Here is a 25,143-nt window from a genome sequence, read left to right on the forward strand (position 1 = left end):
CGGGGATTTTCGAAGGGCTGCATTTGACACTTGACAAAAGACCCATGTTATCATTGAGAATAAATGGGAGAAAAATTACAGGGCTTTTGGACACTGGGGCCGATCGGTCTATCATCTCTAAGAAGGACTGGCCCTCTAGTTGGCCCACAAATACAGCAGACAACACACTTCAAGGGTTAGGGATGGTGACAGCTCCTCAGGTTAGCGCCATAACCCTGCCTTGGTGTGATGAGGAAGGCCACCAGGGTCATTTCCAGCCTTTTGTCCTACAACTGCCAGTGTCTCTGTGGGGGAGAGACATCCTTACCCAGATGGACGTCACCCTTACATCCAATTGTTCTCCTCAGGCCAAGGGCATGCTTAAGAATCAAGGGTATATCCCCGGCAAGGGCTTGGGCTCTGCCCTACAGGGCCAGACTTCCCCTGTACCTATGGAGAAGAAGGAAGGCAGACATGGCCTGGGTTTTTTCTAGGGGCCACTGAAGAAGTTCTCCTACCCACCCCGATTAAAATCACTTGGAAGTCCCGAAGTCCAGTTTGGGTACCTCAGTGGCCCCTGCCCAAGGAGAAGCTCTCAGCACTAACGGAAATAATAAAAACCCAGCTTCAAGCTGGACACTTAAAGCCGTCGACTTCCCCATGGAATACCCCCATTTTTGTCATCAGGAAGAAATCAGGCAGATGGAGGCTGCTCCATGATTTGAGAGCGATCAATGCGCAGATGCAACCCTTAGGGGCAGTTCAAAGGGGGCTTCCGGCACTCTCAGCGATCCCAAGACATTGGCCAGTCTATGTCATAGACCTTAAGGATTGTTTTTTCTCTATTCCCCTGCATCCGGAAGACACCCATCGATTTGCCTTCACCCTGCCCACGGTTAACCAGGAGAGCCCTGATCTCAGATACGAATGGGTGGTCCTACCTCAGGGTATGGCCAACAGTCCCTCTATGTGTCAAATCTATTTGGATTCCTTGCTGACCCCTATACGAAAAGCCTTCCCCAAGATTAGATGCGTTCATTATATGGATGACCTGCTTATCAGTGCAAAGGAAACAAAAATGTTAGAAGATATGTTAGGCCAACTGGTCAAGGCCCTGAGAAAGGCTAACTTGAACATTGCCCCTGACAAGATTCAAGGGGGAGAAGTGGTGACCTACTTGGGTGCCAAACTCTCCTCTACTCTGGTTTCTCCGCAGAAGGTAACCATCAGAACGGATAATCTCACCACTTTAAATGACATGCAGAAGTTATTAGGAGATATAAACTGGGTCAGACCTTACTTACATGTCTCCAATTCTGACTTAAAGCCTCTGTTTGATCTCTTGAAGGGGGACCCGGACATTGCCTCCCCCAGAGAGTTCACCCCAGAGGCCAGGGTTGCCTTAGAGAGGGTTGAAAAGGCCATAAGTAGAGCTACTTTACAGAGGATTGACCCAGGACAGCCTTTCGAAATCTGCTTGCTGCAGACCAGATGTCAGCCCACGGCGGTGATTTGGCAAAAGGGACCACTCCTGTGGGTGCACCCTAAGGTCTCACCTGCCAAGGTCATTGAACACTACCCGGAATCAGTTGCTTCTCTGGCATTGGAGGCGCACAGTAGAGCGATCCAACATCTTGGTTCCCCGCCTTATGCCATTCGGGTGCCCTATACTGCTTCTCAGATAAAGACCCTGACTGCCTGCCTGGATACTTGGACCATCTTGAGATGCGTGTTCCCCGGGGATATAGATAATCAATTTCCTAAGGACCCCATACTACAGTTTGTTACTCAACATCCGGTGATATTCCCAAAGATCACCGCCTCCGCACCTCTTGCTCATGCAACAACTATCTATACTGATGGGTCGAAAACCGGGATAGGGGCCTATGTAGTCTCAGGTAAGTCTCCGGTTACCATACAGTTTGAACCAGATCAACCACAGGTGGTAGAGTTGTTGATTGTACAAACAGTTCTCCAAAAATTTTCAGAGGCCCTCAATATTGTTTCTGATTCGAAATACGTTGTTAATGCCCTACAGGTCCTGGAAACTGCGGGCCCAATCAAGCCAACCTCTAAAGTAACAAACTTGTTCTTATCTATCCAGGCATTGCTCACGAGTAGACACCATAAAGTGTTTATCACTCATATAAGAGCACATACGCACCTACCGGGGCCCATGGTGCAGAGCAATGCAGCCGCGGATGCGGCTACTCGCCCGCTATGGATTCTCAATATACTGTCCCCACTGGAACAAGCCCGTCAATTTCATGACAAATTTCATGTTAATGCCAGGACTCTTGCCAATACATTCCATATCCCCAGAGCAGATGCACGCGACATTGTGCGACTCTGTGGCTCATGTGACACCCATTCGCCTGTAGTGTCAGTCGGAGTTAACCCTAGGGGGTTGACCCCCGGCGACATTTGGCAGATGGATGTCACTCATGTGGCAGAGTTTGGTTCTCTAAAGTATGTTCATGTCTCCATAGACACCTGCTCTCATATAATCTTTGCGTCAGCGGAAACAGGGGAAAAGGTGTCTAATGTGATTAACCACTGCCTGGCAGCATGGGCAGCCTGGGGAAAACCCAGACATCTCAAAACAGACAATGGCCCAGCATACACTGGGAAATCTTTTGCAAAATTTTGTGAAACCATGCAAGTCCAGTTAAAACATGGAATCCCCTATAACCCACAAGGACAGGGCATCATTGAGAGAGCCCATAAAACCCTCAAAAACATCTTAACAAAACAAAAAGGGGGAATAGGCCACAGCCTGACCCCAAAAGCAAGACTATCCATGGCACTGTTTACATATAATTTTTTGAATCAAAACTGCAATGATCGCTCCCCGGCGATGGAGCATTGTAGCCCTTCTCCCGCCAACAAAGGATGGGTAAAGTGGAAGGATGTCCTAACGGGACAGTGGATGGGCCCGGATCCAGTGGTCAGCTGGAACCGAGGCGCGGTTTGTGTGTCCCCACAGGAAAAGGAACCACTGTGGGTACCGGAGCGATTGATAAGAAAGACTCCAAGCCCCACAAAGGAAGAAAAAGGAGAAGGGGACCATAATGCTAAGGACCAACTTGACAACGCAGAAGGAGAACAATGACACCCTAGCCAAGGCACCGAACCACCTACTGCTGGGTGTGGTAATGTATACTCTGGTATTCCTCTTTGGGGTCTGCCTGGGACGGAGCGCCTTCTTGTTTGCTCATGCACCGCGCCCTGTCAACTGGCATAAAATATGCCTGGCGGTACTACTGCTGATTAACGGTGCTTATGCTGAAATAGTATGGGGGGCTACATCCCCCAGCCCTGTCCATTGTTTCAGTTACATCTCCAACCCTCCCGCGAACCTATGCCCACAACTGTACAGCTAGATTGCCATGCCTTCCTGATGCCCCGATTACTTCCCATGAGTTCAATATCACTGTGCCCCTCTCTAATGATATGGTGGTTTTCTCCACCTTTAAGCCCCCAAATGCTTCCTCGCTGCCCAACTGGATCATGTTTACTGAGGAAAGCATCAGTTGGGGACCGAGAAAGACAGGTGCCTCTGGATGGCATCCTTCTTCCCCGAGGAGATGAGTGATGGAGTCAATGACGGGTAAGGCGGGAGGGGCTCTCCCGACCAACCTAAGACAGACCCCACTCTATTAGGGTCCTCTCATGGAGCTAAGTTGTTGGCATTGAGATGCGAGACCAAGGGTACTGCAGTGCCACCCGCCCCAAAGCTGGGGGGAAGGCAGGAATGAATGTCTATATGCATCCAGGTTCGGTTCACAAAAGCCTGGCCCTGCGAAAAAATGAACCACTCACCTCAAGCATGGTCCTAGCGCGAGGATATGCATCGAAATGAGGTGATGCACAGCGGGGTATAGACCTCTACATTCTCTCATGCCGTGGCCTACAAAGTAGGCCCACTCCCAGGTATCTAACAACATCATACCTTGGAGGGACCCTTAGATCCACCGCCTTTAATAAAGAAAAAAGGGGGAGATGTCGGGAGCCGAGCCAGAGGACCTGCCTAAGCAGATGAGGCCTGTAGGAAAGAGCGAAGCCTTCAGTAGATTACCCCTCCCATCGAATGATGCCAAGATGGCGCCCGTTTCCTACTTCCGTATTCTTACCCTCAGCTTCTGCCTAGCTACAGCTGATGTCCCCCAATCAGACTTTGCCACGCCTTGTTACCCTATAGGACAGGACTATAGATATAAGGACAGAGCAGGAGGTAGAGAAGAAGAGAAGACACGCAGACCATAGAGAGTGGAGGACTACGCGGGGTTACTCAACAGAGAGAGCCCCACTGGAGAGTCCGATCAGGGAGGAACGTTCCGGGGACGACCTGTGTGGAGAGTCAATAAACGCGACCTCTGTCTCTGCATTCTGGTGTGTCGTGTGAGTCAGTTCCCCTGCCGGTCGGGGGTTCAGAGGCCGCGCGGCGCATATTGTTATAGCAGAGATATGATCCTGTGAACTGCACGTGAAACTCCAACATGAGCCTCCTCCTTTCAGGAGCATATTTGACAGAGAAGCAGATCTCCCTGGCCTCTACGCAAGGGGTAAAGTATTTCATGCACTTAGGACAATGAAGAGGTACTGGGGGTGTCTGTGGTGTGCCAGACAGTCTCAAAGAGCACTGGCAGAAGAGTCACTCCCCTCTGTGTGGACACAGCCAGATGTGTGTCACCCAAGCAAGAGGGAGAGATAACAGGTCAGCTCTGTGCTCCAGGAACTACAGGCTTAGAAGAGAGAAGGCAGTGCACCGTAGGCAACAAAGAGCCAGACAGAGGGGTGAGAAAGATGGGAGCAGAGAAACAAGTTGCACACAGGTCAGGGAGATAGAATGTCACCAGGCAGAACAACAGAAGTACATGAAGAACACAAAGAAAGTAGCACAGAACTGGGTACTACAAGAGCTTAGGTGGAACTGAGCATCTGAGGTGAAACCACAGGGGTAAAATTCTAGGTAAAGAGATGGGGCACAGGAAATACAGGATGGGAAGAATCTCCACTCAACACTAGAGGGAGGAGGGAGCTGTTCTGCCACACAGAAAGGCATGAAAGCAAATCTGGACTGCAAAGCCTTGTATACTATCTGCCTGCCTGAGATGTGTAACCTTGAACCCCACTCTAAGGTCAGAACAGGGGTTTCTGGGAAGGGAGTAATGACCAGGTCTGCATAAATGAATCTGGTGCATGGCTGACTTTGACAGAACAGGTCATGGTCAAGGTGAGGAGCTCAGACCAACTAGCCAGAATCAATAGAGGGAGAGTTTTGGAAGCAGGAAGAGGACAGATTAGGGGAGGCTGCATGCAAAAAAAAGAAAGAAAGATCATCTAACATTACGGACACACTTTGAAAATGTCCACTGCCCACACCAGCATCTTTGCCTGGATCCTTGGTTTTTCACTGACTCATTGAAATTTTCAGCTTTGAGAAGCATCAGCCATGCTGGAAGACACGCCCCCACGAAAGCCATCTGTTGGCTTAAGAGCTTTGCTTCTTCACTTTCTCCCTCCCCATGGATTATTTTTAAAAGATTAGGTTTCCTGTTTTCACTGCCCAGCCAGCCCAACCCTGTGTCCATCCATCCGTCATCACGGCCATTAGGGCAGCGGCATGGCAGGAGCAGGCTGGCACGCTGCAGGTCCTCCCTGCTCCATAATGAGGGATCAGCCACCTCCTCACCCGGCACCAGCTGGCTACTCTGTTAACACCACTTCCTCTCTGACAGGGCTGGGCTGTGACCTCTCCCATGGGCCACAGGCCTCTTAATGAAACAAGTAAACAGGCAATTCATTCTAGCTGCTGACAGCCTCTCACCCTCCAAACTGGCTCATTCCTGAGCAGAGAAAAAGAACAGTCCTTTATGGGGGCTCCCTCTCCCTCCCTCCCTCCCCTGGTAGTGAGGTGTAAGTAGGTCAGGTTGCCCTAGGCTGGGAAGGAAAGGTCTTCACTACAAGCACCATGATCTATTATGCCTGTTCAGTCACTGGTGGTATGAGTGGTGATCAAAGATCAGCAGACTCTGGTTCATTCCTGGCACAACTGCCAAGCTGAGGCCAGTCCTCAGACAAAATCAGAGAAGGGAACTTAGTTACTGAGTTCTGGGCACCTGGCACTGCCCCAGGTCACTTAGTGGAATCCTCCTATGTCCCCAGGGGTTGAGGATCAGACAGGCCAAAAAGCAGCTGCATCCAGACTGGGACCCAACTTTGAAGACTCCACCTGCCAAGGAAGGTAGGACACTGGTCGGACCACTGTGGTCCTGAATGCCTGAGAGTCTAGGATGAAAAGGAGGATGAGGGCCAGGAATGAGGAGAAGAGGGAAGTCCCCACATGACAGGGGAGGTACTGCTCCCATCAGCAGGATGAACAATGAGGTTTCCCCTGGAGCAAGATCCCTGTGTTCAGTTCCTACTACTTCCCTGCCAAGACCTGATTCTTCTTTACAAGAGAAAGGCACAGGCCTAATCTTTTAAAAATAAGCCACAGGGAGGGGAGAAAGTGAAGAAGGAAAGCCTTTAAGGTCGTGCTGTGTCCCTCCAGCATCAAGGTATCAAGGCCTCTTCTGTATCAGTAGGCAGCTGTCACTTAAACCCAATACCCAGCACACTGTGCAGGAATCCCAGCCTGCACGGGACACCCTTTTTTCCAGCAGCCAACATTCAACAGAGGCAGGCTGCCATTTCCCACATATCTATTTATTAAACTTTTTAGGTTGAAACACTTTCAAATTTAGAAAAAACTTTCAAGGATACAAAGAACCACTTGTTAAGAATGGCAATGACCTAGAAAGGATCCTAGGGAACAGGCAAATACACTTTGTCCTTCGTCCCCCCACACGGCTCTCAAACACAAACCAGTGAGGCAACACTTTCCTTGAATACCAGGTTTCTCGAGCTGTCCCTTTATCCTACATGAAGTCAGTCAGCTTGCACTGACCTGGCTTGCTGCCTGGCTTACAGAGGTGGCTAACCAATGCCCCAATGCCCCTAAGTCCATTCTTGTGGTATCCAGGGCCCACCTACCTCCACCAAGGGCAGTAAGATGGAAGAGCAACAGAACCCGAAGGTACCCCACAATGCTGGCGATTACAGCTGAACATTTCCATGAAGTTCCTGCTGCAGAGGTTCTGTACCAGCAAAGTCTGAAAATCTGGGACTTAGCAGGCACCCCCTCACTCACACACATGCATACACAATCATTTTCAAGAAGGAGCCAAATGGAAAGCATGGTGACAGTTCTTATTTTTAAATCTACTACTTGAACATGTCAATAGCAAAAACCCGACGAAATCAATCTATCACGCCACCTCCTTGACTACATTCATCTTCTTGTAAGTCCTTTCTGTCCTTGTTTCCTGACTTTGTAACAAAACTCCTCCTATAGGGGCATAACCAGGCCCCCAGGAATCATACCTGCTTAGGTTCATACCCCATGCCATGGAACGCTGCTGCTCCTCCCACCCAGAAGCAGAGTCTTGCTCTCTATACCCTTGGATCTAGGCTGGCCCTGGAAGCCACTGTCATTAACCAGCCTTGCAACTCATATATCCACTCTTAGAACACAGGTTCCATAGGCAACAGCTCAGGCTAGACTGAAGAATGCTGATCAGTCACAAGAGATGTCTAGCATCTCTATCAAGACCACAGCCACCTGGGTTAGGCCACCCTATGCCCCACCCTCGGCACATCTCCCAAGCTAAATGTAGCCACAGGAGTAGGCCCAGATGCAACCACCGAGGAAGAGATTAAACTCAGTTGTTTTAAGCTACCAAATGTGGGGAATGTTTTTTATGCAGCAAGAAACAGCTAATGTAAATCATAATGCAACTCTGTATCTTTTTTTTTTATCACTTAGAAACATGCTCCATGTTGCTATGTAATTTTCTTCATTACCATTAGTGATGTGCAAGCTCATGTAACCCTTTTTCTACTGAAGGACATTTAGTTTTAATTCCAGTTTTCCACTGTTGTGAATACACTGAGTAGTGTTATATAATAGTTCCAAAAGGGGAGAAGACAGATTTCCTTAGGAAAATATACTGGGGTGGGAAGATTGGATCTACAGTTATAAATGTGGTAATGACTCTTGAACAATGCAGATATGGAATTCACAGAAAAAGACACCTTTGTAGTATGAAAAGGAGAAAGGGAGTGAGAGAGAAGGAGGAAGAGGTATTTGTTGTTACTAAGCCGAGTTTGGCAGAATTGCAGGGATGATGTTCCGAAGCCAGGCCACACATAAACCCATACTTGTGTTGCTGATGACTTTCAAGGCCACTTGGGGCCAGCCAAAAGGGAAAGAACTTGGTATACCTATCCATCCCACATACCCACAGCTTCCTCCTAAGCATTCAAGGGACACAGAAAGTTTACGTCTAACACGTTTCTCAGTTAGATTTTCTAATGGAAGATCAGCCAGATTTCTTCAATGTGGCAAAATTAAAAAGAAAATGTGGTAATTCTAGAAAATGACCGAGGTGTATAGGGACAGTGAAATTCCTAGTCTTGGTCACCAGGTAACTCCTTAACTGGTTCTATATTCCTCCTACATATGTCCCCACATGTCCACTCCCTTAAAGGAAGTTCTAAACCCTCTTACTGATTCTGTTGAGTGGGGTGCCACAGTCAACAGAACTGTAGGAGAACCACAGTCCTCCAGGGCTGGGGTCTAACACTGCATGGGACTCCATCAGAGGCAAAGGGTCATAGCCAAGCTGGGCCCTCTCCTATTTCTACTCTGGTGTCACTGCTGACTTGCCCACAGACAGCCAGTCTCCTAGCTTGTAACTGCCCCCAGTAGCAGATGGGACCATACAGAACTACCTCCCCAATCTCCCCTAACCTCACCTGAGGTTACACTTGCCAGGAACAGCTGACTCAAGTTTACCTGGCAGAGAAAGTGGTAAAAAAAAAACCAGGGATGGTGCTTGCAAGCCAGAAATTCTCCTTTCCAAGAACTTCCGCCCTTATTATCAGTGACTTGCTACATTCCACAAAGCTGTGCTCACCACAATTAATGCAAGAGAGAATGGCAAGCAGGCTAAGTGATGCCTGGGGCACTCACATATGAGAGATCTTTTTGCAAGGGGCCAGGAGTAAAAGTATGCCTCCTCACGTTCACAGCAGCATTCTTCAGGATAGCCAAAAAAAGCAGAGGCAACACAAATGTCTGTTGACTAATGAACAGATAAATAAAACATGATGTATATACACAATGGAGTTTTATTCAGCCTTAAAAAGGAAATTCTGACACATATCACAATATAAACCTTGAGGACATTACATCAAGTGAAATAACCCAGAAACAAAAAGACAAATACTGTATTTCACTTACAGAAGGTACTTAGAATAGTCAAATGCACAGAACTGGGAAAGCAGACTGATGGTTGATGGGGGCTAGCAAAGGAAGAAATGAGGAGCTGTCTACTAGGGATAAATGAGCCTGCAGTTTAAGTACAGAACGATGGAAAACTGCTGTAGATAGATGATGGTGAATACACAGCACTGTCAGTGTACTTCACGCCACTGAAATGGACACTTAAAAGTGGTTCCAGTGGCAAACTTTATACATTAGTCATCTTTCCCTGAGACAAAATGCCTGACACAAACAACTTAAGGAAGAAGGATTTATTTTGACTCATAATTTTGGAGATTTTAGTCCATAGTGACCTGGCTCTAAGGCACACCAGGAGGAAAGGCTTGATGGGAGGGAAGCTACTAGACTCATGACAGCATCCAGGATGCTGACAGCAGGGAAGAGCCGAAGGACCAGGTATAGTCCCCAAGGTCAGGTCCCAAACATAGCCAGAAGTGTGTCCGCTAATCTAGGCACCTCTTTTTAAGATTAACACACACACGCACACACACCACAAAAATAAAGAGAAAGGGACTGTGAATATTACATATATTTTTTTCCCCACAATTTAAAGCCTTGCCTCATTCTATTTCCCAAAGCAGACTTGGATACACAGTCATGAACACGGGCCCAAAGCCACGGAGTCTCCTTCCCTCCTCACACCTCTGCCAAATATAGCTCACTGTTTCTAGGGCTGACTCCAATTCTCTGCTTCGAGAAGGACATCACATCAGGTTTTCCCTGTCTTGCCTGCTCCACGTAAAAGAAGACACATGGAAACACACAGTACCAATCCCCAAAAAGAGCATCCACATAGTACCCCAAGTTACGACCCCCCAAGAGACCACACAGAAAATGAGAGAATTGGCCTGACCAAACAGAGACAGCTAAAAGGAAATGTCAGTCATTGCAGCCACAGAGGCTGACGGAAAATCCTATGCCACAAGCACTAGGAACAGTGGCAGCTTTAATGCCGACTTGGGTGGGGAGGATAAGGTGGGCTGTATCTTCTCTTTCATCTGTTTCATATTATAACAGGTCATCTAAAATGTCATTTAAGAAGGACTCTGTCTCTAAAACAAAACTGCCTGGAAAAAAATTCATTTCTTGGCAATGGGCTTTCTGAAGTGGCCAACATCCTCTCCCACTATCTGTCATAACAGCAGCTATGATAACAACAATAGAATGAGAATAACAAGTGTTATTAAGTGCTTGAAGCGTGCCAGCAGCCTGGCTGAGTGCTTTTTCTGCATGCATCATCTCATTTAATCTTCATGGCATGTCCCTGAGTAGATGACTCCTCAGATTTCTATTTTACAGATGAAGAAACTTATTTATCTCATTCATTCTCAGACACACATTTTCTGCAAATCTCCACAGAATTTAAAGTGAAATCTTACGTGCTTCTTATAATGATACAATTGGAAGTGCACATCTGCTAATGGTGGACCTTGAGGGGATCTCAGAGGACACAGTGCGCAAACAGGCCAAGCCCAGAATGCTGCAGGCTGCTCAGCAGGCCTCAGGAGTCAGCGGCATCCTCTCCAGGGTGGGTGCCTCAAGGCTCAGATGAGCAAAGAGACAGCCAGGTAGATGAGTCTACGGGTCAAATTAAACCATGCAAAGGAGGTTCTTGTGGTCTTCCCCCAAGACTAGCATTGCACAGGGAAGCCTAAAAGGTAAGCCAATGCTTGTAGGACTGCCAGTCTGTGTCCCTTTATGTCGTGAGTGTCTAGAGCACTCTGAACTCCGGGCAAGGTAAACACGAACGCCTTGTCGGGACACGGGGGGTACAGCGCTTGGAAAAGAAAGACAGGAGAGACACCTTTGCTGTCTGCACCGCGTTACACTGCACTGCACTGCACTGTACGCACAATCTTTATTTTAGGATTCATATATAGTAAACCCGATCAATTCACAGAGCCCAGATAATTAAGTAGTGAAAAGGCATTCTTTGTGGCAAGCTACAACGTGACAGACTACAATGTTTATTCTAAAACTATCTAAGTGAAGTAAATAATCACAACCAGTTCTCACAACTTCTCTAGCCCAGGAAGAAATTCATTAGCTCAAGAATGTTGTTAATTTGTCTGCTGTTAGTGTCACAAAGGGTGGCCAGCCACTTCCTCAAGACTTCTGCAAAACAAAGCCAGCTCACAGTATGGATTCCAGAGGGTGAGGGCTCACTGAGAACAGGCATTCCCGTTCTACCTCCTTCTCGCATACCAGGGCGGCTATTGTAAATTGCAGGTTAGAGGGGGTTGGGCCTACAAAGTGACACCTCATCCCCCACACCTTTAGAGGACCGTGTCCTCTCAGCACTTGATAAAAAGTTTGCTATCCCTCACACCTCCTCTATAGACAAAGATACTGATTTATGACCACATAATGCATGTTTTGGCCTGAGTAACGCTCAGAGGAGGGTGTGCAGCTTGCAGCTGTCACATCTCTTGGCCAGAGAGCAGGTGCATCCATTTTCCTCTTTAGTGAAGAAACAAGCCAAAGCAGGGTCATAAACACCCTTCCCATCAGGATCAGAAAGGACAGCCTGTGGAGATTACCCATATTCGGAGAGAGCAGGTAGACACAATACACAGTAGCAAGTCTACAACATGGGCCTGTTCTAGAAGCCCTGTATTCCCAGGACAACCCCTGAGCCGCTTCTGCGAGAGGCTAGTAGCTCTGTAACAGGAGACCAGATCAACCCCTCCAGAGCCCAGGGGGGTTTATTTTTATTCCAGGTCTTGGCAGACCTCAAGCTTTTCTGCACCTACACGGCAACAACTTGGCCAAACTTCCAGAACCTAATGAGTGTATTTTTCTATAGCCCTGGGGTCATTAGCAATGGGTATCACACAGACTCCAAATATAGTAGCAGTTCCCAAAGAACTGCTTTGGACTTTCATTGCCCAAGGACCACGGACAATGAAAGGGCCTACCTTCAGCCACAGCTCACCCTTCAGGATCCTCCTCTCCTATAGAGCCCAGGCATCTTTCAATCCCTATCACAGCCAATCCTATTATACACAGCTCACAAACAGTAGATGATTATGACAGTGCCATGATAGTTCCTTTCCTCCCTCCAGCACTATTCTAAGGCCACATCTCTTAAGCAGCACAAAAAACAAAAAGGAATTCACTAACCAGAAGAACAGAAGCATCTGGGCAAGTTACAGGTCCTTGTCAGGTGACATCCCATCCCTGTTTCATCTGTGAAATTCAAATCCTTGTGCAAGGCAAGACCTTTGCCATGGGACAAGGGATTCTTGCTGACAGGGAAGAGTCAAAGAGAGAAAGGTTTTGTTCCCTGGTACCCTGAAAGGAGCAGCCTCAAACTCAAAAAAGGACCAAGGCTCAAGGATGATCCAGGAGAAAGTTAAGTAAGACTAGCCCCTCCATCTCCAACCCCAAGGATACGACCTGGCCTAGAAGATAATGACTTCTGAAAGAAATGCCATGAATTATCTTTTCCCGTGTGTGTGTGTATGTGTGTGTGTGTGTGCATGTGTGTGTTGGTATGGGGGATTAAACTCAGGACCTCACACTTGCCAGGCAGGCACTTATACTGCTGAGCTAAAGCCCTAGGCAGGGATATAGCTCAGCAGCATAAGCACCTGCCTGGCAAATGCAAGGTTGTGAGTTTGATCCCTGGTACCAAAAGGGGGTAAAAAAAAAAAAAAAAAAAAAAAAAAAAGATGGTTAAAGAAATGCTATGAAAAGAACAGTGTCTACCAAAAGCCAAACACCATAGCATGCCATTTGTATGACACGTCCAGAAAAGGCAAATCTATAGTCAGAAAGCAGATTAGTGGTTTCCAGGATTAGGAAGAGAAAGGATTGGCAACAGACTGCTAATGGGTAAAGGTGTTCTCTTTGGGGGGTGATACAAAAGTTCTGGAGTCAAAAAAATGGTACAGTTGCATAAGTCTGTGAATATACTAAAAACCACTGGATTAGTAGATTTTACTACATATTATGTAAGTTTATCTCAGAAATCCATTAAGACATAAAAGACAGTATTGACCCATCCATGGAACAGAATGCTTCATATAATAAAAAGGAATGAGCTGTCAATTCCCATAAAAACTTGGGTGAATATCAAGTGCATTAGCTAAGTGAAAGAAGTCAGATCAAAAGGCTGCAGGACTCCATTTATATGATGCAAAAAAAAGTATAAGGAGAGAAAGCACATCCGTGGCTGCCATGGGCTGTAAGTGGGAGAGATGCCTATGAGGAATACCGGTAATGGAAGTTTCTTGAGGGATAGCAATTTCTTTTTTTTTTGTCTTTTTCCTTTTTATCGGTACCAGGGATCAAACTCACGACTGCCCGCTTGCAAAGCAGGCGCTTATGCCGCTGAGCTAAATCCCCAGCCCCTGGATAGCAATTTCTTAAAGGATCAGTTGTGTATTGTGATTATGATGATGCTTACAAAAGTCTGTCATACTTCACAGAACAGTACACCAAAAAGGGAACTGACTTCTACTTGCCTATAAATTATACCTCAATGTACACATACACACCTCAAATTACACCGCAACATCTTTTAGTTCTTTAATATCTTTAAAAAAGAATGGATAGCTGGACGTGGTGGCTCACGCCTGTAATCCCAGCACTGGGGAGTCTGAGGCAGGGGGATCGTTCTGAGTTCGCCGGCCTGGGCTACAGAGTGAGCTCAAGGCCAGCCTGAACTGCATAGTGAGACCCTGTTTCTAAAAGACAAAAAAAACCCCAAAAATAAAAACACAGGGATCGAACTCAGGACTGCCTGCTTACAAGGCAGGCACTTATGCCGCAAAAACAAAAGAAGAATGGATAACTTATTCAATATGCATGCTTTTACCCTGGAATTCAAAGACAACGAATTCCTACATTGAAATTTCCTAAAAGAAGAAAGGAGGTTGATTGGAAAAGAAATAGTTGAAGCTAAGTGAAGGGCAAATACATGCAAAAAAAAAAAAAAAAAATCTCAGATTAATCATCACTGAGGTGCTAGGGGTATAGCTCAGAAGTAGAGCACATGTTCAGTAAGCAGAAGACCCTGGATTCAGTCCCTGGGACCGAATATGAAAAACAAATCATTGAATTTGTAGATCCATGATCCTAACAATATTATTCTCAAAGGCAGAGTTAACGCAAGTATCCGGTGGCAGATGAATAAACAAAATATGGTTATGTATATTTATACAAAATATACAATGGAATATTTTCAGCTTTTAAAAGGAAGGAAATTATGAAACATGCTGCCACATGGATGAACTTTGAGGATATTTACACTATATAAAAGAAAGTCAGTTGCAAAAATACAAACTATAGGATTCCAATTATATGAGGTTATGAGGTATCTAGTGTCATCAAATTTAGAAAGACAAAAAGAACAATGGGGCTGAGGGTAGGCAATGTAGGGAATCAGTGTTTTAAAAAAGGTTCTAGAAGGGTCAGGTGTTTAGCTCAGCGGTGTAAGTGCCTGCTTGGCAAATGCAAAGTCTTGAGTTCGGTCCCCGGTACAAAAAAGAAGGTTCCGGAGATGGATAGTGGTGGTATTTTCATGACAGGTATGTGCTTAAATGCTAGGAGATGCATACAGAGATAAGGCACACAGTATAATGCTTTGACTTGCGATTTTTTTTTTGCCTTACAGGAGTATGAAAATGCACCCATACAATCATGGTTTTCACTTCAGTACAGTATTAAACATCATGAGATATTTAACATGTTATCATGAAATAGGCTTTGTGTTTTCTGAGCATATTTAAAGTAGGCTATATTAAGCTATGATGGTTGGTACATCAGGTGTATTAAATGGGATTTTCAACCCAATGATATTTTCAGATCACCCTAGTTTATCAGGATATAACCCTATCATACAACAAGGAACACCTGTACTTAAAAATGATCAAGATGTGCCCGGGGGGAGGGGGGGTACGACTTTGTGGTGGAGAATGTGCTTAGCACACATGAGGCCTGAGGTTCAAGTCCCACAACTGATCCTCCCTCCAATAAAAAGGTGAAGATCAAAAATCTTATGTTACTCGTTTTACCGCAATTAAAAAAAAAAAGTAGGGATCAGGGAGGCAGACTATGGAGAAGAGGAAGTGGGAAAGAGGAAGGAAGAGTAATAAAAATAATCAATGTGTTCTGATCACCCAAAATGAATGTGATCGTTATACACTGCAAATATATACTAATAACAAAATAAAAACAATAAAACAAACAAAACCCCAATGACTCTTACCCACAGTCCACCTTGTATACTCTAGACCTGGCAAGGCACAGCCCTGGCTACAGCTTTCAACCAGCTTCAGACAGAGTTTTAGTGTCCCACAGACACAGCACAGCTGCAGGAAGGCAAGGCACTCAAGGAGCAACAGATGCTTCTCCCTGCATTTCTGGCCAATAGGTTCCAGCCCAAGATTTTTACAAACACTGAAAGAAACACAGCTGCCCCCAAGGGCCCAGCAAGGTACCAATGTAAGCATGGAGTTCTACACACACGGAAGGCCTGGCAGGTGCACTCTGCACTCAGATATAAAACACCATGCTGTTTGGACAGTCCTCACCAAAAAGAGATGGGGAGCCAAGAGTCAAAGTGAAGGTGAGGCCTGGGGATGTGGCTTAGTGGTGCAGCGTGTGCCTATCGCGTAGGAAGCCCTGAGTTCAATCCCCAGTATCACAAGGAAAAAAAAAAAGAAAAAAGAAAGCAAAAGTGATTATGGGTGGGCATAACTGTCTTAGCCAGAGAACACAGGCAAGGATCTCAGGCCAGAAGGCACCCCTGAGCCATGAGTTGTCACATGCCAAATGAAGGCACATAAGCAGGGCCTGTGACATACAGGACACGCTTGCATAACTGCATTCACCCCATGGTCATGCAGGAGCCTTCTCTGGCTCATAGAGGACACACCAAACTACGTCAACTCACTAGCATCTAGCCTCTTGCCCCAACACCATGTTCCAGCCACGCCAAGCCTCAAAGCCCTGCTGCAGGTCATGCTGTTTTATCCTACATTTCTGTCCCTGCCTCTGCTTGGAAGATCTCTACCCTCCCCTCCCCAACAATGGCCTAACATACTCCTCGTTATTTGGGTCCATTGAAGACCCAATTCATGGTCTACCTCCTTCCTGAAGCCAAGGTTCAGTTAACCCAGAAGAGTTAGTCCCCTTCTCTGCCTGTTACTGACCTCTATCACAGCATTTGTTTATCAGCTGTTGTCTACATGTTTTCCTTGGGATCTAGGATGCGGGCCAAAGCCTAAGCACTGTACTTAGACTTCTGTTCATATTGAACCGCAAATGGATGGTTATTAGCCAGATGGACAGATGGGCATATGATGGGTGAAATGGATGAAAGGATGGATGGATGATGGACAGATAAATGATTGGCGAGATAAACAGATGACTGTAGGGTAATGAATAGATAGCTGGCTGGATGATTAGATGGATAATGGATAAAAAAATGAGTATGATTGGATGGTGATGGATAATGACTGGATGGATGGTTGGATGGTGATAGGGGATGACTGGATGGATGGTTGAAAAAATGATGGGTGGATGACAGATGGATAAAGGGAAGAAAGGATGGCTGGACAGGTGGATAATAGATAAAATGGCTCAGGTGCTTTCTTGGGAGGACCTGTTGCTAAATGAAAGCCAGAGTTCATCCATTTTGGAACTTCTGAAAGAGTCAGGATTCTAATATCCTGTTTTCTGGAGGTTTTCATAACTGACAGATAAATAACTATTTTCTTAGCTTTTTACTCTGGCAGTAAGAGAGTACAAATCACAGATGATGAACACCCCACCCCTGTGCCTCGTCATTCAGCCTCAAACATTACTAACTCATGCCCAGCCTTGTTTCAGGAGCCGGATATTTGGCAATAGGAAGCAGCAGGAAATGAAAAAGAATAGGGAGCCAGAAACCAGGCAACCAGCTCCCACTCCAACTTTAACCTCCGGCTACTTCCTTGAAGGAAGATTCCTTGTGAGGATAGGAACCTAAACCTACCTGCCTCACAGGTTCCAAGAGAGAAGCTCCTGAACACCTATGGGAGACACCCACACATGGCTTCACAGTCTGCTTCATAATCATCAGGAATTAGAAAGCAGCTCGCCGTAAAATAGGGCCCACAAAACTCCAATCCACATGCCACATCTAGCCTGCTGCCATCTGTTTTTGTGCCACCTAGCATCTCAGAATGGTTTTTATAGTTTGAAAGGACTGTACTTTAAATGTTATATATATACCTACACAGCAGTCTCAATTTTTGTTTCATAGTCACAAGAACTAGTTTAGTTACTTTACTTTAAGAAAAGGTGGGCCAATGTCAATACAGCAGATAAAGACTCAAACAACCACTCCTGGTTCAAATTCAGGTTCTGCTTCTCACCCTTGCTAAGCTCTGGCTGTCTGAGATTCAGAGTCATGGTCCATGACCACTAGCTCCCTGCAGGAGCAGGGTAGAGGTCCCAGGTGGTGCACAGAGTTCTGTTACAAAGCACATAGTTAAAATCAAAAGCAAAATTCCAGTACAGGAGCCTAAAAGACTGCCAGAGAGGGAAGCTCTGTGTGTGTGTGTGTGTGTGTGTGTGTCCCTGGCAGTCAAAATGCACAATAAGCCAAGTTCGTCAAGTGGAACATTCTAAAGGAAAATGCAGATTTCCACAGAGGCATCCCCACCCAGAGAAGTACAGACATTAACTCTGTCTCCTTCCTGTCCACGTGCCTTCCAAACCAACCAGCCCATCCCAAAGCCTAGTCAGCTTAGGTTCGAGACATTAGCCTCCAACTTGCACTGAGAACTCAGGAAAGTGTAACAAGGATCAGACAGAAAGCCTTCTCTACAGAAAGTAAGGCTGGATTCCAATCCCAGGTGGGGCTTACTTAAGGCCAGCAGCCTTCTGGGGGACAGGTCATCTGTGACAAAGGCAAACAATGACCTCAAAGTACCAAATGTATGTAGAGATGGTGCAGCCAGGTGCATAAGCCCTGCTCATCTCAGCACTGGCCTCGGCACAAGAATTCTTGACCATGCAGGGCTGTGCTGTGGCTGGCAGGACACCAGCTGGCACTACCAGGCCTACTGCTGCCAACCACCTGCCTGAACACCATCACCTCCACCTTGGAAAACATCCCTCAACACACACATTGATGGCTGGGCTTCCTGCTGTCCCAGATTCTACACTTAGGCATGCTGCCTCAGGTGACATCTGTTCCTGCTTTCAGATGGCCAGTGGGCAGTGACAGAAGACAACAAATCCACCAGCAAAGAAAGGTTTGATTGCCTTTAAATTTGCAAGCAAAGCCCAATCCACTCCTCAGCTCACCGAAGGCTCTCCAGGTCCAAGTCACTGAAGAATGCCAGATACCACTAGGGTCTTGTAGAAAGACTGGGTCAGGGCTGGGGTGGATGAGCTTGCATGGCAGCCTGCACTGCATTTCTCAGACACGGTGTGTACTTCCACTTTTGCTTTTACCCTCTTTTTCTCTTTGTTCAGCAAAAGCTCCCTCTGCAGAGCTGGTTTCTCCCATCCTGCTTATACTGCATTTTTCAAATGAACTTTTTGGCATCCTTTTTTTAAAAAAAGAAAGGACAACTGCCAATTAAGGTTTCCAGGTAATTTGACGGAACTCAGAACAATGTCTTAATTTTATCTGGAATCACAAAACTAACCAGATCTTAAGATGCTATTTGGCCTTTGCATTTATCATGGGAATTTAGAGGCCTGAGATTATAATGTAAGTGACTGACCCAGAGTCATTAACAGTAGCTAATGGCACAGCTAAGAAGGACAACAGTGCAAAAAAAGGAGCAAGTGTGAGACCCAGCCCTGTAATCTATGAACCCAGAGAAATAGGCAGAACTGCTGGTTCTCACTTACAATGAGGACAACAACAATAGGATGGAATTCCTATCACAGTGCAGGGTAACTAGTATGTGTCAAAAATGTGTCCATTCCTCTCCCTTCCTCCCTCAAGCCCACTGCACAAGTCTGTCCTCCCTCCAAATATGACCATGCCCTATCTACCCCAGTCAGGCCAAGATCAACATAGGACAGTTCCTATCAGCTCCTAGTCTTCACACAAGGGATAAGTATTTGTCTTGACCAACCCAACAGTACCCTGCTGCTTGATCTAGCTTCTGCCAGCTGACTGCAACCATATACCACCATACAAGTTGCTTTTCCTTTGCAAAATCCCTTTCCTACCAAAGCACCCTGTTCTTTTGGAGTGTCAAATAAGAAATCCAAGAGCCAGAATTAACTAGACAGTGCTACCTCGCAGAATCCACTGCCAGATGCACAGAAAAGAAGCCAAAATGCCTGTATGCAAATAACAAACTCCCTGAGAGAGAAATCAGAGAAACAAAACCTTTCACAACAGCATTCAAAAAAAAAAAAAAAAGAAAAAAAGAAATACCTAGGAATCAATCTAACAAAGGATGCAAAAGACATCTATATTGAAAACTACAGTACTCTGAAGAAGGAGATTGAGGAAGATATTTGAAAATGGAGAACTATCCTGTGCTTTTCATTAGGAAGACCCAATATAGTGAAAATGACCACACTTTCAAAACTGTTATACAGATTCAGTGCAATCCCAATCAAAACTCCAGTACAGCCAGGGATATAGCTCCCTGGCACAGCACTGGTCTAGCAAGCACGAAGACCTGAGTTTGATCCCTGTTACAAAAAAAATTCCAATAGCATATCTCACAGAATTAGAACATTCCTAAAATTTATTTGGAAGCAGAAGAGATGTAGGATAGCAAAGGCAACTCTGGGCAACAAAGACAAGATGGGGAAATCCCTGACTTGAAATTATACTATAAAGCTACCATGACGGTGGTACTGGCACACTCACGAAAAAGGACCCAACGATCAGTGGAACAGATTAGAAAATGTAGAAACAACACCAGACACAGTAAGCCATCTTATCTTTGACAAGGGTGCCAAACACATTCCCTGGAAGAAAAATAGCCTCTTTAATAAATGATGGTGGGAAAACTGGCTCTACATATGTCAAAGATTAAAACTGGATCCGTACTTTCACCATGTACTAAGCTAAAATTTGAATGGATCAAAGATCTTAATATTAAATCTGCTGGAAGACAGAGTGGGTAAAACTATTGAAGACACTGGTATAGGCAAAGGCTTTATGAATAAAAATCTGACTGCACAGGAACTATTACAAAGAATCAACAACTGGGTTTTCATACTATTGAAAAGCTTTTGTACAGCAAGAGAAACCAGCAAAAGAGTCAAGAGACAACCCACAACGTGGGAGAAGACGTTTGCTAGCTGTACCTCTAACAAAGGATTACCATTGAGAAGATACAAAGAACTTAAAAAAAAAAATCAGTTTTCCCAGATTTAAAGATCCAACCCAAAAATGGGCTTCTGAGATAAATACATATTTCTCAGATGATGAAATACAAACAGCAAATAAATACATGAAAAAATGTTCAACATCACTGGTCATTCAAGAAATACAAATTAAAACAACACTGAGATTCCACCTCAACTTGGAAAGAATGGCTATTATCAGGAAATCAAACAATAATGAATGCTGGAGAGACTGCGGGAATAAAGAAACCCTCTCCACTGTTGGTGGCAGTATAGACTGGTGCAACCACTGTGGAAATCAGTGTGGAGTTTCTTTAAAAAACTGGGATTAGAGGTCCATTTGACCCAGCTATTCCCCTTCTAGGTATCTTCCCAAAAGATATGACATAACATATGTGCATCCATGTTTATAGCAGAATAATATGTAATAGCTAGATCTTAGAAACAACCTAAATGCCCACTGACTGAGGAATGGATAAAAAAGATATGGTATTTTTATACAGTGGAGTACTACTCAACCATAAAGGATAGACTGGAGACCTATAGGTAAATGGATACTACTTGAGACCAAAAGAAGTCAAAATGCTTTTCCAATTCAGTTACAGACAGTCCAGAGCACAATTCACTAGCAAGTTTCATAAGGGGACAGTGAGTTCCTTTTTTAGCAAGGACCACTGAGTTGACAAAGAACTGTCATGTTGTTAGTGGTCCCAAAAAGCATCCCAAAGCAGAGACTGGACCAATGTGGACCCAGTTGAGAGCATCTTCTGAGCTGGGCCTGGATATTTCCAAGAGTCACCATGGAAATAAGGAAGTACAGGGGGACCCTAACTACAGCATCCCTACTCTCACCCATCTTAACCTCAGATCCTGCTATTTGACTCTTTGAATGAAAACTCCACATGGGTTTTTGGGAGACACAGGTCTCCTTACCTGGTGGAACTGCTTTAATAAGATCCTATGCAAAAATGGGGCAGAAAAGAATTCAATGGTAAGCAGAAGATTAAAATTAAAACCACTGGCCCTGAATCAAGGCCGGCAGCTTCCTGATGCTGTTGGTTTCAAGCAGGAGCCTAAAGAGATGTATTTCTATAGTCTGTTGGCCATTTCAGAACTTGGACAGTGAAATGGTCAATTCATTAGAAAAAAAAACAGCTTAAAGCAACCCCCCACCCACCCACCATGAGCAGCTGTGAGCGTGGCAGGATTCGGCAGTCCAAGCAGCCCAGGACAGGAGCCACAGGTGTTTACTGGGACCCACGCCATGCTGGAACCTGGAGCAATGGGAAACCAAGCAACCCCTTCCGGCCCTGCCTGTTTTGTTTTGTTGAACTTCAATAAACATGAAAGTGTGAACAGCTATTTTGAAGGGAATAAGAGACTCTACGACAGCCATTAGTGACTTTTCTATTGTCTGGTTTTGAAGACCTAAAATGCTCTCCTCATTCTGTTCGGATCAGTTTTATACTATGTTGTTTTGTATGAATTCTCTGTATGTGAAGACATGGACAACTATTTGGAAGAAAACAAGAGACAATATAAATAGACAGTGAGGATCTCAGGTCATCTAGCTTTGAAATTTATAACTCTTTCATTGCTTTCTTATGTCCTATTTTGTTCTGTTTAATTTTACCCCCTTTAAAATAATTAATTAATTAATTAAATTAAAGCCAAGGGCAGTTGAACCTTTACAGGAGGTAATCTGGCGGCAGACATCAAGAGCCTTAAAACCATTCACACTTCTGACTCATTAAATGACAGGTCCAGGCTAGGGATTTAGCTCAGTACCATAAGCGTCTGCCTGGCAAGTGCAAGGTTTTGAGTTTGATCCTGACCCCCAGTACTGAATAAATGACTGGTCCCTATCCCTTCAAGGACAAATTCAAAGATCTGAACAGAGTACTAGGCATAGTAGCATACACTTGTAATCCTAGATATAAGTCAAGAGGATGACAAGTTCAAGTCTAGCTTGGGCTGCCTCAAAAACAAAAACAAGAGAGAAAAGAAATCCAGGTTTATTTTCCTGTTTTGTTCTGGAGACATGGTCTCACTGTATTGCCCAGGCTGGTCCTCAACTTCTAGACTCAACTGATCCTCACGGTTCAGTCTCCAGAGAGGCTGGCACTACAGCTACATGCTACTGTGGCTGAATTACACACTTCGAGTGAGTTATAAAGTACATGAACTATATCTCAATGAATTGTTTATCTAAGACGGATTTACCAGGCATGGCAGCACATGGCTGTAATCTCAGCTCTCTGGGAGTCTCAGGCAGGAGAATTGCAAGTTCAAGCCCACCCTGGGCAATTTAGCAACTCAGCAAGACCCTGTCTCAAAATCTAAAAACAGATGTTTGCTGAAACATTATTATAATCAGCTGGACACAAGAACCTAAATAATCAACAAAATTCATTAAAATTAGATAAATTAAACTATAACTCTATTGCAAAGCAATAGTGTATCTCTTAAAAATGCTTAATACAAGAAAATGATCATATTAATTGACAAAGGATGAACACTCAACTATAAAGCAAGTCCTCAGTTCCAAAAAGTAATTTTGGTTCTGATTACAAAGTTGGGGAGGAAAAAAAATTTGGAAAAAGAACTTTTTGAGATAAAGTCTCCTTATGCAATTCAGGTTGTCCTTGAACCCACTTCAGAGCCCAGCCTGGCCTTGAACTCAGAGCAGTCCTCCTGCCTCAGCCTCCCAAGTGCTGTGATTGTAGGCATGAACCACCATACCTTGCAAAAAACTGTGATCTTAACATAAACAGAAACGCTATCTCCTAAAAGTTTCTAATTATCAATGGCAATCCCGCCTTCTAGTTATGACACCAAAGAAATCTATATCTATTCTCCATGGCAGCCTTTCAAGACGCATACTAACGTTTAAACCAGCAGTTAAAGCCAGCAGTTAAACTGTGGCTACAGAATAAAATCATCCAAAGAGCTTTGCAAAAAACTCAGTCAGGCATGGTGGCACACACCTGTAATCCCAGCTACTTGGGAGCCTGAGGCAGGAGGACTACAGTTTGAGGTCAGCCTGGACAACTTTGCAAAATTCTGTCTCAAACAAAAACAAAAACTCACTCACAGGTAGCCCTATGTGTGCCACCCTTGAAGAGGGCAGGTTACCAGACTAACAAGAAATTAAATCCCACTCTTATAAATACCAGGAACTGAATTCTGAGACACCTTGAGTGAGCTCAGAAGAGTATGCAGAAGCCCTGATGGGAATGCAGGCTACTGTGACTATAGCCTTGGGAGACCATGAGCAGAGAACCCAGCTGTGGTGAAGAGAGAAACTGTGACATTTAAAAACAAAACAAAACCCTCATGAATCAGACTCTCCAGGGGTGACCACAGATGGTGTATGTGTCTGTACGTGAGGGGCTTTTTTACTACGTGAGCAGCTGACCTGTAGATCTACTGCCCTTCATCTCTGCCACGCCATATACCTACATCTCCCATAACCACTCTACTCCCTGGGCCTAGCAGCATCAAGCATTGGGAGACTACAGCCTCCTATGGTTTAAGACACTTCCCTGAGCGCCAAGTAAGTGTGGACTCCTAAATACCTATGTTATCCTGCTGACCGCAGGTCTCAATCCAACAAAACAAAACAAAACAAAACAAAACAAAACAAAACACACAAAAGCAACAAAAAGAAAAAAACCAAACTTTCAAATCAACCACAGTCCAGCCCACCCTCTAAAAAGTCCCTTGTGGGCGGAGGATTTAGCTCAGTGGCATAAGCGCCTGCCTGGCAAGTGCAAGGTCATGAGTTTGATCCCCAGTACCAAAGAAAAGTCCCCTTGTAACTTCCAAACATGGTGGTACACACCTTTAATCCCACCACGTGGGAGGCTGAGGATCACCATGAGTTCCAGGCCAGCCCAAGCTACAAGGTGAGATTCTGTCTCTATATAAATACATACGTTAAAATAAAATAAAACCCTAGAAATAGAAGGGCTAAAGACAGAATGCCAGTTCTAAGTCACTTGCTCCAGTCTCTGTACCCCAAGCCCCAGCATGGGGCCAGTGTGGGTGTCCAAGCAGCCACTGTGATGCCTGTAGCTCCGAGGAAGTTCCCCAGGGGGAACCCCAGCTTCAGCCTTTGATCTCCAAGACTATGTTTACCATTATGCCTGCCATGCCTGGTCTTAAAATTCAATAAACACCAAGCAATTCCTTAGGAATGAATCCAGTGAATCACATATGTGAGGTAATTCAGGGTTTGGGGAGCGGTGCGAAAGAAAAAAGCATGCATTCTCCATTTCCCCCTCAGGTTTATCCCTACATTCATGGGGAAAACTGGGCAGGGCACAATTCTGATGGCCACCTTCTATCCACTGCATTTCCAACTGCTAACCGTAACAGCCCATAGCTATGGAATTAGTGAGCCAGCCTCTTGCTAGCTTTCTGGGGACCCAGCCACAGCAAATCTTCCA

At 45.2% G+C, this 25,143-nt stretch overlaps 1 protein-coding gene and 1 non-coding gene across 2 annotated transcripts in view; one reads left to right on the forward strand and one right to left on the reverse strand.

Moving 5' to 3' along the window:
• Positions 1 to 25,143, reverse strand: part of Bcr (BCR activator of RhoGEF and GTPase) — a 142,192-nt gene that overhangs the window by 100,322 nt on the left and 16,727 nt on the right. The gene's annotated exons all lie outside the window — the stretch shown is intronic.
• Positions 21,711 to 21,847, forward strand: LOC111754012 (small nucleolar RNA SNORA2/SNORA34 family). The gene has a single exon (XR_002788749.1). It is a non-coding gene; the product is annotated as a small nucleolar RNA SNORA2/SNORA34 family (small nucleolar RNA).

This window comes from Cavia porcellus, unplaced genomic scaffold, assembly GCF_034190915.1.
Source record: "Cavia porcellus strain 051 isolate PalLab524CR breed Dunkin Hartley unplaced genomic scaffold, mCavPor4.1 scaffold_16, whole genome shotgun sequence".
NCBI classification, from domain to species: Eukaryota; Metazoa; Chordata; class Mammalia; order Rodentia; family Caviidae; genus Cavia; species Cavia porcellus.